We start from the raw sequence: 18,038 nt of genomic DNA on the forward strand, positions 1-18,038 counted from the left end.
TTTAGATCCAACATTTTGTTCAAATCCATTCTCAATTTCTGATTACCTGTCTTCAAATCTGCACTCATTTTTTGGAAAAACTGCATTAACACACATTTCCTACTTTATCAGTATAATTATTGTCTTTTTCTGGCTCTTGTGATTTAATGTCAACACTCAGATTTTAATTTACATTTTCACTTGAGTGCATTTTATTTCTGCTAAATAATCGTGATTCATTAATAATATTCATGATGAAAGTATTCTGATTGATATTGTTGTCCTCATTAAGAATATCTCTACTGTCAGTTTGGCTACCCATAGTTATTCAAATATGTAAACTGTACACACAGTTTATAACGATTATAATAGTTTATCATCTGTATCTTTTTTTCCGTCTCACATTTCTTGAAAAATCGAGGCGACATTGAATATTTCACATTCAATCACTATACACTGCTGCTGGCAATTGGGATCTAGATTCGAAGATGGTTTCATAACATTTGATGTTTGTCAGTGGTGTCCATGCATAACATGACCAGCTGGTGTATCTTATCAACAGATTGTGGCTCACCTCTCTTCACCTTGAGGCTCATACTTGTTTTTCTGGTAATTTTTGGCAAGCATACAGTGAAAGGTTTGACTGATACCATTACTGGAAGATCATTCACTGTATGATTTATTACCGAATTTATGATTTTTTCCATAACAGTCTGAATTAGAGATGAGCGACCTACTCCTGAACTGATTCAAAGGGCAACATCCTTCCTAGGAGTGAGCAATCAGTGACTTGGAAAAAAGGAACAGTAGTTCGTCTAATCTGAAATGTCTCTCTGGTGATATTAGTTAGTAGAATGAAGATTATGTGGCGGACTGCTGCAGCTGCTGCAGTAGCGCCCCAAGTGACAAGCTGAAGGAAAAGCTCCCCAAAATGGAAAAGTGCTACAAACTTTATGCATATGTGGATTTACATATCTTACTAGCATACGCAGCTTTTCTCGAACACGGAAAGTGAGGAAAATGAAGATTGATCAGTTCTTTAGAACACTGCATAAATTCAGAAGACACTTTGCCATAATATACAGGATACAAACGACATCTCTTCTCTGTGTACCACATTGGTGCAGAGGAAGTCGGGACGAACCAGTTTGAATAGAACACTTGTGGTCCATGAAGTCTGGAGCCTCAAAAGCATGCACAGAAACTACAGACGGTACAGTAAATGTACACTGTGGTAGATTGTCTATATTGTCTCACTTCCTTTGTATAAACTATTAGTGCTAGAGAAAAAATGGAAAGGACCTTTCTTGAAGGATATTTAATGCAGTTTAATTTTGTGCTGGGATACATTTTAGTTAGAAGCCACATTTTCCGAGTTGTTCAAGAAAAACGTAAAAAAGTGACCTTCAATTGCACAATCGCCTCTACACTCCCCTCCACCAGTCAGGATTTCTACTGTGTTGTTCACAGCACTTCTGCCTACTGCTGTACAGAAATTTGCGACTGTATGAACTATTTCACATACTCGACCTTTTTTGGTCTTCATTGACTGGACTATTACGCTACAGTCTTAGTAATGTACTTTCAATTTGTAAAACTGATGTTTTTGTAAATTTTACCACATAGTTTTGTGAAATGTAGCAGCATCGATTTGTTTGTCTGACCTTCTTGCTATGTAACTACTGTGCTTCTGTGGGTTAAGTTTAGATCGAGGTGAAGACATAGTTTCTGCATAACGTTTTCAAACACAATAGCCAACCAGGCATGTGGTGTAATGGCCCAATCAATGAAGACAAAAAAAAATCGTGTAGACACATATTTTTGTATTGTGGTAGGAGAGAGTACCATGAACGACATACTAGGCATTCTGATTGGTGTGGGATGATCATGGGAGTAGGGGTACGTTTGAAGGTAACTTCTGTACATTTTCCTTGAAGAACTCTCACTACATAATTACTCAATACTCCTACCACACAGAAGAGTGTTTTTGGCAATTAAAACAGTAAAATGTAAATATTGTGTAATAAACGACATCTCCACCAGAAACGTATCTTACTACATTATTAAGCTGTAGTAAATTTCCAGCAAAAAAGGTTCTATTCATATTTTATTTTGGACTAATAGTATGCATGCAGAGAAGGAAAGAATAATGAAAATCTTACGTGATGTGCATGTACTGTAGCTTAGGGAGCTGGGGTAGGAAATTTTGAAGCAGTTTCTCGACTTGACAGACCACAAAGGTTTCATATCAAATTGTTTGTCTTGACATCCTCTACATTACTGTGGTTTGCTGTTGACTGATGTCGTTTACACCTAGGTCAGATATTTTTTGTAACTGATAATAGTGATATGTTGTTACACTGATTGTAAATGACGAGTGTAATACTTAAATTAACTACAGTAATGTTATAATTCTTATATTGTACTCTGTCTCTGATAAAAGTAGGAAAACATGAAAAGAACAGTCTTACTTTCAAAATTTTCCAACTTGTTAAAAATATTTCGGATTTTGTTGCAATGTTTTAAATTTATACAGCAGAAGAAACGTAGAACTTTTAAATCTCAATACTACTAGGGCTTTAAAATAAACTTATTACTTCTCTTTCTATATTATTTCAAACTACAACCAAAACAGATAAAAATATAAGCTTTCTGACCTGCAAATTCCCTTCCATTTATTTATTTTTGTGACTAAATCGTGAGGGGCGAGTGATGAAAAAGAATTAGCTTACTTCAGTAAATGTGCAATTCTGCTCCAATCTCTGAAAATAATGGTATTACTCATGTGCTCTCAGAATGATACACCAGATATATATATATATATATATATATATATATATATATATATATATATATATATATATATATATATATATATACAGTTTGCTGGAATAATTCGCGCTCATGCTGTCACAGGACTCGTTGATCTAGGGGTATGATTCCTACTTAGGGTGCAGGAGGTGCCGGGTTCAAATCCCGGACGAGCCCTAGCGTTTTGTGCAAACCGGTCGCACGTCGGTGGCTGAGTCAGCGCAAAAAGCTGCCCGTCAATGTAAAGTGAATTTCATATTTGCTCTAAGGAACTGACCCTCTGGTCAGACGTATGAAGGTGGTTACCAAGGTCTCGGTACAGATCGTAGCAAATGCTTGTCGGTATGTCTTGTTTATAGTAATGAAAAAGTGTTTCCGCCCGGGATCGAACCTGGGACCTTCTGCGTGTTAGGCAGACGTGATGACTGCTACACCACGGAAACTACTGCTTTCACACTTGCTTCACAGAGCACTTGTAACAAGGTTGCCATCGTAACTTAAAAATTCAATAAATGCGGCACTTGCATGACGAAGGTGCACGCAGCAGATCCACACATGACGTGGCGCACTGGAGTAGTATGCGACATAGGCAGGATAATACTTTACCCGCCCGGGATCGAACCGAGGACCTTCTGCGTGTGAAGCAGACGTGATAACCACTACACTATGGAAACGACGGACACGCCGAGTCCATCCTTGTACAGTCGAAGACGCCTCAGCCTTCCTCTCGTCGGCGCATGCACACACCATAGTTCTTTTCACAGCCCGAAACCCATCTCAGCCAAGAGCTCAACAAGTCTTCGGGGTGCTCGAGAGGGTGTCTGTCGTAGCATCCCGACCGAGATAGCGGCGTTTCGCGCAGTCGGTATTGCAAGTCACATTAACGAAAACAATCACGGTGAAACTAGTGCTACATTCAGTAATTTTGTGTATACTGTGGAGCAACACTAAGCATTAAACACATTAAAACGTCTCTAAATATAACAAATATAATAATGTGGGAGGTTACAGGATCCTCAAAAGACAGAGTAAATACATAACTTAATGGCAAGGAACATGAACGCTATTTTTTCTTAAAAAATCATTCATTCGTCATAGATTTTAAAGGTAAAGGTGTATTCTCAAATCCATACATAAATATATCATTTTTCTCCTTCAGTTGGTGTACAGCCAGGCAATTAAATTTTTCTAAATTTCTTACTGAGCTGTATTTGTAAATTTCTGCAATTCAGAATGCTTTTTTCACATGCTTTCACATAAATAATCATTTTTTACAGGGTTGATGGTCTCAAGCATTGCAAACATATCTGTATGTTGAATGCTGGGTTTCTTTCCAACGAGATTCATGATAATTACACGTTAAGGACATTGTAGTTTATTGTGTCTTGAAACATTTGACAAGACATATAAAGTTTTTTTGATGGCATATAGATGGGATTAAAGGCACTTCTTCCTTAAATTCTCTGACTTCGAATACAGCTGTTATCTTCAATATCTTCATAATATGCACTGGAATATCCTGAATCCATCTCAAACAGCAGACTATAAACTTTCTGCTCACAGTCCTGTTTAAATTGCCTTACAGATATAATTACAACTTAGGATATACTTATATTTTAGCATTCATCAATCTACAATAGTCAAACGGGCTACAATCAGTTATTGCATTTCGTTTCCAGCCAGTCTGCAGATCCAGTATTATGAAGCTTAGTATTTCAAGTTGAGTCTATATTTCACTGGTCGATGTCAGTTGAGTTAGGTAGTCAGTAGATGTTCCAACAACTCCCATGATCAAAAAGGGTAGTTGAATTCCACCATCAACTGTCTTTAACAACTTCAATTATTTCCTTGTTCCTTATTGTAATATGGGGCATTTTCTACACAACCTTGTTAATGACAATTGTGTTGAATTCACCATCAGTATTTGGTCCTCGAATGTATGAGTTCATGCCTGTCAGGCTTTGCACTAGGATTAGCTTGTGTTTCATATTTATTGAAACATGTTTCACGTGTTTGAAATAGCCCATTAACATATTTAGTGTACACATACATTTAAACACTTTCATTCAGGTCCAGGCTATTGCTGTGATTCATCCAGTATACACTAGTGTTTCCCAGAACTTTATGTCTCATTTCAATTTAGAAACATATGTTTTTAAGAGTTGATGCCGTCTCAATACTCTGTATAAAGTCTGTCTCCACACCCTTCAGTTCATATTTTACGTTTCATAACAGAAATGCTAATGCAAGAATTATTTTAGCCAAAACCTTGTACAGTACACTTGTGCTGTATCTTACGTGGCTTCTGTAGGTCAGTTTGAGGCTGTCTTCCAGCTTGACAGACTGATCTCTTCTTTATCTGTTTATCTTGACTTTCCCTGTGCACAGTGGTACATTAAAACAGTTATCGTTTATACCCTGTATAGTATTTGACAGTTCCCCTATTATTTTATGCCTGGGATCCCCTGCTAGAAAAAAAGGTAATTGTATAGATCTCTTTGAGGGATGCATTCTTTGCGAAACTGCTCACAGTGGTAATTGTTTTAATCGGTAATACGTCAGCTACCTAATCAAACACATAAAATTTATCATTTTGTGTCAGTTGTTGTCCATTTAAAGAAACATAAAACCTGTCCAAAATGAGCGTTCCTATCCTAAGCCAGTATTCTCTGTTGTTTTACTAATTTTTGTTTGACGCTTATTGAGATATGCACATAAATGAAACCATTGTATTAAGTGTTTTAAATATGTGTTTAGATCATCAGCATCATAATTGCCATAGTGTATTTGTATAGCATTACGACTTGCTAGATGTAGTTTACAGTTTGACATTCTATGGTACATGGTCAGTCTTGTCGAGATTTACTGCATGGTACTGTAATTTCAATTCCTGAATATTACCTTTCAATTGTGCTCCTAAATATGGCGAAAATAATAATTGACCAGAGCTTCCATGGGACCATGCCCCTTTCTTATTGTGTATTCACTAATTCTATTTGTTCCTCTGGCATTTACTTCCAGTTTTATGCAGTAATCATGCCAGGTACATTTGTGTAGTAGATCAAGAAATCTGTGAAATGTTTTCCAAATGTTTATTCTTGAATGTATACTACGTCATAATAGATGATCTGCCTGCCAAAAATAGCCTAAACTCCATGTCATAAATATCTATGTGGAATTTTTTTCCATTCAGGTTTATGAAATTCATGTACAACCATTTTCATTGTTTCAAAATGGGTCTTCATCGAAGCTCTGAACTAACATAAATGTTTTCGTTCATCAGACCGGTATTTCCAGTTGTTGCTGAAGCTGTAGATAGTCTTTGAAGGTCTATAGTCTCAGACATCATAAGAGATGTAATGTGCAGATAATTTATTCATTTTCTTATCCTGAATGTTGGTAACAGTTCCACCACACACAACAACTACGATAGTTACCAATCCAGTACGGATTTAATAATCTTCACACACCCATTCATTTTGCTTCTCTGCTCTAATAATATTCCTAAGCTTTCTACATTGTACTGACTTTGGCCATCAGTATATACATGCCAACATCATGTTGTTTAAGATTATTCATTACTTCAGTTCCAGTTCGTTGGAGTGGACATATTGTGTTACCATATTTATCCATGGTTATCTGTTCAATGACAAACTTATATCATATCTTTTAAGAAATCCATGAAAATTTCTTGTGTGTCTGTTCATTCATCTTCTTGTTTTATCAGTAAGTAAAACCCATACTTACCATGAACTTAGCAGTCTGTCCAAACGCTGCTAAAGTCGTTGAAAGACAGATCTTTACCTAAGTGAACTTCATAAGCATGTTTTAGCTTTTTGTTATCCTGTTTGAAAGTGATAATCAGTTGTTCATTATCATATGCCAACTGTTTATATTTGATAAATATAGAATACATAAGTAGCATTGTGTCTACCAAAACAAAAGTAGTTCTGATTTGTTCCTATTTCTGATAAATGATACCATCAAAATTGTAAACCGATTCAGCTTTATCTTATTGAGTGGCGATACAGACATGTTAACACTGTATTGGTTATATGTTAAACCTGCACTGCCTGACAGTACCTCTTCCAGTAGTTGACATTTAGGCTGCAATTGTGTTTTTGATAGTATGTATACATATCCTAAGTGTAGTCCGTATGGACGAATTAATAGTCTCATTATAAAATGTGTTTTCGCAACAAGCTAAAGACTTTACTGTGTAAGGCTTTACTATGTAAGGAATTTCTGAGAAATGGAAGAAAGAAAAAAACATGACCTATACTATCGCTTTTCTAAGTCTTTTGCATACAATAGGACAGATCAACTGTTTTAAAAGAGATATCCATTCTGTTTCTGTGTCCAATATGTTGGTTTTTATGAAACACAGCATTTGTCATATTATCTGATTACATATTCTTACATTGGCTGAAATTCACAGTATAGAAGCTCTGTCACATTTAACATTAATGTTTGCACTTGTTGTCCACATACAGCTGCCACCTGTGTCTTTGGTCAATAGCTGTTTGAATAGCATAACTAGAATACATTAACATTATAAATGTTTTCTCTTGTATATATGTGCTTTAATTATTATTATAAAATTTTACAGTCTGCAGGAAGTTGCCACCACACACTGCATGGTATTCATGTTTTAATAACAGACTTTGGATATTCAACTAAACATAGCTTCAGTTCTCAGTGAAATTTCACACGAATGGTACCACTCATAGCTTGTTAATGTCTCTTTGATTTTACAATATCTAGGGTTTTCAAACATTATAACCAGATTAAAGCTTCTACAATAACACATATTGAGTAATTATTATTATTGAAACTGTAGGTTGCAGCACAGACAATGCTGGATCAGCCATTTTCATCAGTGGGTGTTATAAGATCTCACCTGCTAGAACAATAACGATTATGAATTACTATTTCACAGTCACATTCATCTTAGCTGACTATGTATCATTGCACTATTTATAGGTTGGTTATCTCAGATAGCATGAGCTTGACATGCACCATTTCATGTTGAGGTGCAGCACTTTCTCTGCAACAGCACAATTTTTTTACAGTTACTGTTGATAATTATTATCATGTTGCAGTGTGTGCTATCTATAGGGAAAATTCTAGTTACACAAAGATACACATGTTCAAGAACATTTCAGCTTGGGAAGATACCAGTCATTAGCATAACTTTCACTTTCAGATGCGTGTTACCTCATAGCATCTGCCATGAAAACGAACACCAGCAGAAAATGTTTCGGGAGTGCACATGTGGTGTCACCGCCAGACACCACACTTGCTAGGTGGTAGCCTTTAAATCGTCCGCAGTCCGGTAGTATACGTCAGATCCGCATGTCGCCAGTATCAGTGACTGCAGACCGAGCACCGCCACACGGCAGGTCTACAGAGACTTCCTAGCACTCGCCCCAGTTGTACAGCCGACTTTGCTAGCGATGGTTCACTGACTAATTACGCTCTCAATTGCCGAGACGATAGTTAGCATAGCCTTCAGCTACCTTATTTGCTACGACCTAGTAAGGCGCCAGTATCCGTACTATTGATATTGTGAATCATGTACCATCAAGAGCGACGTTCTCTATGAATGGATGAAAGTTAAGTATTCCACCAGCTACGTCCGTTTTTCTCAATTCTAATTCCCTTGTCATGTTCCAGACCTCACGCCAGTCTGCGTGAGCTAGAACGCGTGCATTTCGGCCTCCTTTAGAAAAACACAGTTGGCTCTCCTGCCAACCACAACAGCACTTGTGTGAGGCAGGACCTTGGGTAAAAGATAGCGGCACCAGGGTATAGCAACTGTTATTTTACAATTTACTATGTGTTGCTGCGAAATTTTTGATGAACTGTAATGAAAAACCGTTACTGGCGTCGAACCCAGAGTCTTCTGGTTTCATCACTAGGACAACTGGAATATTAAGTGTATCAATACTTGGGTTGAGCAAAGAAACTGCCAGCTCCAAAGCTGCTGACAGTTTGGCTGTTTATTAATATATGAACTTCGACTGCAGTAGAATAATGTTAAAGTGGGTCAGTTGGGGTGGGGCTGTAATTAAGTTATGACCGTGGACTGAATCATTTTGCACATTTCCCCACTATTTTTTTTGGAACAATGGTTTTTATGTGCCTTCACAGGAAGAGGAAGTCAGAAAATTCAGGTGAATTTTTTATTATCAACATCAAGGCAATGGATAGTTGTAAATGAGCGAGGTATGCTAGCTGTGTACAGGTGATACATGGATGGGGACTGGCCTGTTTGGGGGACTCCTGCATTGATTATTGTTTAGTGTGACAAACGGAAGAAAATTATTTGGAAAGCAAACTGTGGGGCATCAGAATTTATCAGAAGTTTCAAAAGGAGTCTGGAATGCAGTACTCTGTGGAAGAGAAAGACAGTGAATTTTTGTTTTATAATTTTTAATGGTGGAAGGCAAGTGAATTAAAGTAGTATCTGAAAGCAAAGTCACAGGAGGTGCTGTGAAGTTGTAGATGTTATTCCAAATGTTTGAGGTTCTTCTGAAGTAAAGTAGTTTTTAGAGATGGGAGTAGCACCAATGGGGCACATAGGAGAAGGAATTACTGCACTAATTATTAAATTCGAGGAACACTATGTCTCTGATGGGTAATATCGTATTATTAAGCTTGAATAGCGGTTTTAAGAAGGTAAGGGATCGTTTTGTATTATATGGGGAATTCAAATGATACCCGGTCACTTGTGTAAAGAAACAGTACCGATTTCCTTAACCAAAAAATGTAGTTATACACAGTACACACACTCAAAATTAGTCCCCACATTGGCACATGTATCCCATTGTGACACTAGCTGGTCGATTCCATCCTTGAATAAGGTAGTAGGCTTCGGTCGGATCCAAGCTAGGACCTAGTCACACACTTCGTCATCCATTGAGAATCAATGTCTGTGAATATTTTGCTTTAGAGGTCCAAGAAGTAGAGAGAAGAGAGTTCTGGCACAAAATCATTTTCAGTGTCTAATTTCGAGTTCATAAACCCAGAATTCGATTTCGGTTTTCCCCCACAACCAATCTCATTTACCTATATCGAAAAAACAAAAAACAATTTATATATATAAATATGAATGGGAAAAATGACGAACAAAGCACAGCTGTCTCAGAGCTTAGAAAATCAAAGTAAATAAAATTTTAATTTAATTCAAGGAAAAATCAAACAATTTTCTAAATTTAATGACATGAAATAAATAATTTTTTACTTCTTTACTTTGATAAACGAAATGAAAATTTATAAGTTTTTCAAATTTTTCATCATTTTTAAAGGTTTTAGTATACCAATCTGTAAGCTAATTTTATATTTTTCATATGAAACTAATAAAACTTTATCTCCAAATTTAGTCAACAATATTTCTGCCTCTGAAGTTTCATATGGTTATTTCTTTTCAGACCCAATAATTTTGTAAAAACGTCTGAACAACCATTACTATAATTTGTTCTGATAACAGATCTTGAGTGCTTCTACTCATCGACATTTTTATTTATTTAGAAAAGACTTAAAAATAAAAAAATACAAAATTACAAAAATTAAGAATGAAAGACTTTAAAATGTTTCCAAACGTTTGCAAACATTTGGAGAACATTTAATTTTTGAAGAACTCAGGTTTTCCGTTTAAAAATTTTCAGCAAGTATTCTATGTTGTGAATCATAACTCAAAATATTTTTGTCATATATAATAACATATGGAATTGTATCATTCGAAATGTTTTCATTAAAGAATGCATATAATTTCATCGATGTTTTTTGAGTAGTTACAACATTCCTTTGTCTAGTCATATCAATTACGTAAATCAGATAATTTTGAATAAAATCGAAAGGAGTCACATTTAAATCGTTGTTTAAATGTGTTATTCTTTTAAAATCTCTAAAAGCATGGTAAGCTTTTAAGAACTTATTTGGTGGTTCAAGATACCAAGATTCTTGTGGAAAAACTTCATTTCTTCCATTTATAACATAGATATTTTGTAATTTACTGTGATCGAAAAAAGAAGTATCAATTGTTGATTATTTTTCGATTAGTTTGAAAAACAACGAAAATAAAGTCAACATGTCAAATTAAACAGAATTGTAATAATTAGTAATATCTAGTTCAAAATTTCGTTTTCTCTGTAAACAAGCAGATTCAGTTGTTTGGAGATCAAAGAAAAAATTGGAATTTTTAGATTTTTAAGTCTTTCACATTCTAATTCAAGAGAAAATTCTGCTTCTTCTTTAACAACAATAACATTAATTTCAATACTTTTAACAATTTTCCCTTCTTTTGGACAAAAACAAGGAACATCAGTACCATCATTATTTTTACCAAACAATCAAAGAATTGAATTTTTACACTTGAACTCTGTTTCAAAATTATAGTTAAATCACCTTCAAATATAATTTCTTTGTAACATTTCAAAATCAACCAATTAATTATACTGGATAAAGAAATTTATTTTGTTTATTTTTAATTTTTCCATTTCTGAAAATATGATCTTGTATAGCCAATTCATTTGAAAGACACTACTTAAGCGAATAAGAGTTGAAGAATATTGCTTCCATCAAAAATTTCATGATCTAATTATCAACCAGTTTAATATATGACTTTCCATTATATGCAGAAAAATCTGTTCTATCTGTGTGAATAATATCAAAAGTTGTATATAGTTGCTAGCAATTAGGATGAACCCAACCATCCCCCATATTCCTTGTTAGGAAGATTTCGATCATTTTTTTGTCTTCTCATTAACAGGAAACAAGTAAAATTGATAATTTTCTATTCGATTCATGGTTTATGAAGAGAAAAATTCATTACTTAATTTTTAAAACCAATGTTACACAAGCACCACTGAAGTTTATCAAATTATCATTTTCATCTGTTATTGTTATGTCTAAAATATGAACAGTATCAAAAATTGGAATTTTTAATAGGACGATTTGGTTAATAATTGTACCTCCAAATTCTGCATTTCATTGAATGAAGTATCCCATCATCCAAAATAAAATTAATAATTATTAACTCAAATGGAGAAATTTTAGGAATGTCTTTATTAACAGATTTTTGATTTGGTTCAATAATTTGGTCATTAAAACCCAAAGCTGGACTAACACATTGTTCTTTATCAATGTATATTTTATTATCACTTTAGATAGCAATTCCATTTAAAATTTCATCTGCTTCAGTATAAATATTTAGGTTTTTCGATTGAAAAATTTTTCTACATTTTTAAACTATATAGACCACTAGGAATTTCTATCGTTCCTTCTTCACAATAAAGTTTATTATTGTTCGATGTGATGTGATCTTTGGAGTTAAAAGAATTGAGTAAAAGCAGACCAGTGAAACAATTTTAAAATTTCTGATTGGAAATGTTAATCGTTTCTTCAGAATGGAATAATTAACACTCTATTGAAATTCTGCAAATAAGTGAGACATTGGGAACCAGAAGTAAGAAGGCCTGAAAAGAAATCAAAATACAAACATGGTAAACGCTTACCAATTTCAATCTCATGTGCAATAATTGTACCAACCAGATATGGAGAAACAACATTCATGACTGATAATTATTTTATAGCGCCTGAATAGTTGAACTGGAATAACATTAATCATTTTTAGGTTATTCAAAAAGTTTAGATCAACCAGAATATCAAGAATTGATAAAAAGATGTGAAAATGAAGAAAAATCATTGAAAAATATGTCAGTTTTAATGCAAATGATGATGAACTTATTCCATTGGATGAGTGTGAAGTTAATTCAGTTGTTATTTTTTATGATTTCAGTCTCATAAATGAAGATATATTGGCAGAATATATTAATAGGTGAAGACATAAAGGAATCGATAGTTTTTACTTGAGTCAAACATATTCAAAAATACCAAAACAATTAGTTAGAGATAAGTTAAATTTTTAAATATTTTTGGACAAGATGACACAAAGTTAAATCATATTTATTGTAAGTTTGTTGGAGGCAATTTAACATTTGATGCTTTTAAAGAATTATATAGAAAGTGTTGGAATATAGATAAATTTGGTTTTGTCACAATCAATGTGTAAAAAAATTTAATAAAGGTAAAAACAGAGAAAAAATTAAGAATTTTTCGAATGTCGATCATGAACATAATCATGAACAACGAAGATAAGCATTGACCACAAACATTGAATGTAATCAATGAATGTGAAGGTTCAATATAAACAATAATGACAAATGATAAACATAAACTTTGAACATCGAACATAAACAATTAATGTTGAACATAAACAATGAATGAAAAATAAAAATGATTAGCATCCCTTTTTATTTTTAATAAGTGTTTAGAAAATACAATTCAGAGATTGTTAAAAAGGCAAATGAAATAGAAGAGTAAAAGAATAATTAAACTAAAACTTTAAGAAATGGAAAAAACAACTAATAATAGTGGACAATATTTCAAAAAGGAAGATCAACCAGTTATCGATACAACTGAAAAAATTAAAGAAGGAATCGATGGTTTAGATGACAAAGTATTAAAAGAATTGAAGAAAATAGAGAAATTGAAAATAATGATTCATTATTTTCATCACTGTTTTGATGAATTTAATGATATTCTGACAATTTAACACTATGAAGATAACAAAAGAGATTTCAGAATCAGAAATCAGAAGTAAATAATTTGTTACAAGATTACGAAGAACATAGAAATAAATTAAAAGACTAAGATGTTAAAAACTAAAGTGAGTGAAAGAATGTTAAGATTTATTATAGTAAAGATAATGTTTTTAGATTAAGACCAGCTGACACATTTAAATAACTTGGAAATATACCAATAGAATTAAATGATAATAAATGAAAAATTGATAATAAAGAATATAATGGAGCTGGTGGATTAATGAATCTTTTAACTAAAAAACAAGTAACTTAGGTCACTTTAGGTAACAAATTTAATTCTGTCAATTTACAGAATAATGCTATAATTTTATTTGACTTAAATGCTGTATTTAATGAAGATTAAAGTAAAGGAAAGATTATATTAATTTGATTAAAGCAACTGGTGAAAAATATTTTCCCAGTTTTTCAGAAAGAAGTCTTAATGATTCATTTGAAAAAGTTGACGAAAGTTTAATTAAAAAATATGCACAAAAACCAATTGAATATATATCAATGAACGATGTTTGACAATTAACTGACAGAATAGCAGATATACATCATGAAGAATTAGCAGGAAATAATTATAATCCTAATGAAAAAGTTGGAATAACTCGAACATTAATGAATAACTATACTGATTTCATCATCAACAACCCAGAAGGAATCCCATATCTAATTAGATTTTTGAATGCTTTTCCTCACACATTTTGAAAGAGTGACAAATATGGAAAAGGATAAGTCAATTGGGGTTTAAATAATTTACCAATGCCAAAAATTCATTTGCCTGGATATTTGTACTATGAACCTTTTAGTAAACAACAGGAAAGATTAGCAAGAGGAGATAAAGGAACTAATCCATTATATGAAAGAAGTAAACAACATGATATTGTCTACTGAGATAATAAAGATTTCGAAAAAAAGGCATGAAGGAGATAAGGATCTTTAATTATTTGTCAGAGAAAAAATCCATCTAAGCAATGCTTCTTTAGATGAAAAAATTGAAGCACCTGCATTTGGAAGAATTATGTATGGAAAACTAAAATTAGGAATGGATTTAGATACTGATGACAACTAATGGGCTTTATAATTCGTCAGTTTTCTTGTCTATAGAAATGAATAACTTTTCGATCGATTACACATTGCTTCCAAGTAACAAAACTGAACCAAAGTCAATTACACTTAAACTCAATAATGAACGATTAAATGTGATTGACCCATTTTTGACTGGACCTCAAAAAAAGAAAGAAATAGAAAAAATGGTGTAAATTTACATATCACATTAGGTATTCCTGATGCAAAAAAATTACTGAACACCTATCAAAAATGAAGGAAGCCGCTGGACTAAATCAACACGAAGTTAGTTTTATTTCCTTACTTTTAGCACCTTAGCAATATCTTTCAACAGTTGGTAAGCTGGCTCGCAGTGCTGCAACAATTGCAAATACAATCATGAACAAGGAAAAGCTAAATAAGAATTGGAAGAACAAAAAAGAAATAATTTGGAAATGGAAGAAAAAGAAAAGAAGTAAAAGAATTTCGAAGGAAATGTGAAAAATGTTTAACAGTCCTTTATCTAATTTCGATAAAAATAGTTAAACAATTAAAAATTAAACAGTTTCAAGCCGTTTTTATGATTGATGAATTTACAGTGCAGAATAGTAAATTTAGATACATCTGATTGTGTTGGAACACAATGGATTTGCCAATATTTTCATCTTTCATTTTTCCTGAATGTTTCTTGTTTACTTGTGGAATTACATAAATATTCTCTTTTGCTTAATCGCTTGTATCAAATTCATCTAACATTGATTTCATATCTTTATAGAAATCTTCAGTTCTTATATATTAAATGAACAAGTCAGTATCCATATGTCATAGATCGATAATTTCACCATATTTTGCTTCATAACATTCTAATGGAATACACACAATTTGTATTTTCGAAATATCTAGAATGCTCATTCTAACATAAATTGTTTTATTTAACATAATTATTATTTTTTTATATGAACTGCTACTAAATTTTCTGAATAAATGGTAGTATGCTCATAATTTTTTCTTGAAATACATTTTGTACATTTTTCTGGGTCTGTTATTATTTTAATATTTTGCCTATTTCTTATGTTTTCCATTTCCTTCAAAGCCTGACTTGTTCATCAATTTGTAGAAATCTTTTTCAAAGTTGTTTGCTGCCTTTTTTCTCATTTCTGTGTTAAAATAAATGTATTTTTTCAACCATTGTGACTATTCAAAGGACAAGTCTATATGAATTTTGTTTAATTTTATTCCGAGATTTCAATATTGATTTCTATAGTGAAGCACATACTTCTATTTATCATTCAGTGTCGTCAACAATTTATTTAATCCTTCTGGTGCCAAAAGCAAATCTCTATGTAAAATATGTAACTTTCTTGGATATTCTAGATCGACTTCGAAAATATAACTATATTTGTAATGGTCTGGAATTTCAAGGATTTTTCCTGCACTAAAACATTTTGGTTCTATCCAACTGAAATCTTTAAATGGTAAAAATTGAGACATCACCAACGCATACAAATTATTTGCATTTAAGTATGCAATACAATCTTACTGTGTTTTTTCGCTCAAAAATTTTTATATATTTGCTATTTGCTTTTGCACATCTTTTCATGCTTTGAGAAATTCCACCTCTAATTCATTTCTCAAGAAACAAAATCATGTCATAATCATGTTTACAAGATATATTGCACGTATCTCTGAAAATTTACGAAGATGTGTGCTGAAATTATAATATCCGATTTATTATATAATCTAGTATATTCATCTAAATTTTTGATGTTGCACTTCTTCCAAACTGTTATTGCTCTTTTGTATTCATCAGAAATGTTATCTTTATTCAGTTTCGAACAAAAGCATTCTTTTTTTGTTAGTTTCTCCCTTTCAATTTTTCTTTTGAGTCATAAGGATAAACACACTTCAGGATCATTTAAAATACTGGTTCACCTTCAAAATATTTTGCTGTTTTTCTAAATTGTCTTTTGTGAGGTTAGAAGATAATTTTGAAGCTATAAATTTAAAAGTGTTCAAAATTCTTAGCCTTAATCCATCTTCAGAATATTTACTAAATGTAATATATATTTTTGTCCATTATTTGGAATTGCATCGATTTCTTTCTTATCTGTTGCTAATTTTTTGATAAACAGGTGATCATCACAATTTGTTAAATTGTAAATATAAACTGGAAAAAAATTGGATTTTTGAAATTAATATTGCAATCTGCATGTGCATCTCGTTGATATTTTCCAGTTAAATGGTTATAATCATTAACTCTTTTCCTCAAAATTCAAATTCTTTTTCACAAATATGGCCAGTTTCTGAATTTTTCAAATAAAGTACATCTTCCTTAGTCGATTTCATTTGAACATTTCGTTTACATATTCTAGCAACTTCTCTTAATTTTTTATTAACCTTTCAACGAATTTTTCTGCTGCATCTTCATCAACATACATAATCGGATTTTTATGGCGTCCATTCGAATGTTTGACATAATAACTGAATCAAATTGAGAAATGTTTTTTAAAGTTGCTAGTATAAGATTTTTCAGGATTTGGTTGACAAGTTAGAATATCATTTAATAAACACTCGAAATCTGTATAAATGACAAAATGAATTATTATAATTTTCAAATCCAGTTTTTTGGCCATTATGGGGCATATCTCTTTTTACTTCTTTGTGTTCTTTGCAATCGGTTTCATGAATATCTATTTTTTTATTGCGACTGAAACTACCTTCAATGTCAGTTACAAAGATAAACTGTTCCATTGCATTTCCTTCTTTGTGTACTAATTAACCATGCTAGGTTTTACATCCAACTGTAATGTGAATTGTTTTCATCATTAATTAAAAGACGATTTACATGTTTTTCTTGTTTATTTTGTGTATGGTAAAGAGAATATATAACAACTTTTTCTCCTTCTTAAACACTTCTTTCATACACATAAAAATTTACTGAAATGTTTGATTTCTTCTCAGATTTTAGAATATCTGTTAACTGAATTGGAAAATTAATTTTCTCTTTCTTAAAAATTTCATATGATTGTAGACCAAATTTTTGTATTTATTAACTCTTTATGAATCACATTCTAGAGGATGTAATGCAAATTCTATACCCCCAAGAAAATATTTTTGATCTGTGTGCTTTACATTAATAACTCCTTTTATTATCTTCAATTAGTTTTACTAAGTCGATATAATAAGAACCAGAAATGGTTTATGTCTATTATCATCTAACTCTAAATTGTATATAAAAAACTGAGACCAATCAGATTTTTTCTATACATTTCTTCCATTTCTGTTGTTAGTTTATTCACTGAATTTTGATAATAATCTTCTAGATCTGTTGTGCTGAATAAAATGTGATTCAATGTTATAAAATTAAATTCTTGGATTTATTCTAGTCTTTTAAAATTACAGTAAAATTTTCTATTAACTGTAATTGTTCTTCTTTGCCTTAAAGTATTCTCCAATTTGGTGATTATTACTTCTGTAGTTTGTCTAAAAAATTCTTGTGGTTCCACAATATTATCTATATTTTCAAATGCTTGACACAAAATCAGAAGCTTT

General features: G+C 32.2%; 2 non-coding genes across 2 annotated transcripts; both read right to left on the reverse strand.

Moving 5' to 3' along the window:
- Window positions 1-3,160: 3,160 nt before the first annotated feature.
- On the reverse strand, window positions 3,161-3,233 carry Trnav-aac (transfer RNA valine (anticodon AAC)). Its single transcript has one exon. It is a non-coding gene; the product is annotated as a tRNA-Val (tRNA).
- Window positions 3,234-3,391: 158 nt separating this feature from the next.
- On the reverse strand, window positions 3,392-3,463 carry Trnav-cac (transfer RNA valine (anticodon CAC)). Its single transcript has one exon. It is a non-coding gene; the product is annotated as a tRNA-Val (tRNA).
- Between the last annotated feature and the right edge of the window lie 14,575 nt (window positions 3,464-18,038).

This window comes from Schistocerca gregaria, chromosome 4 (assembly GCF_023897955.1).
Source record: "Schistocerca gregaria isolate iqSchGreg1 chromosome 4, iqSchGreg1.2, whole genome shotgun sequence".
In the NCBI taxonomy this organism is placed as follows: Eukaryota; Metazoa; Arthropoda; class Insecta; order Orthoptera; family Acrididae; genus Schistocerca; species Schistocerca gregaria.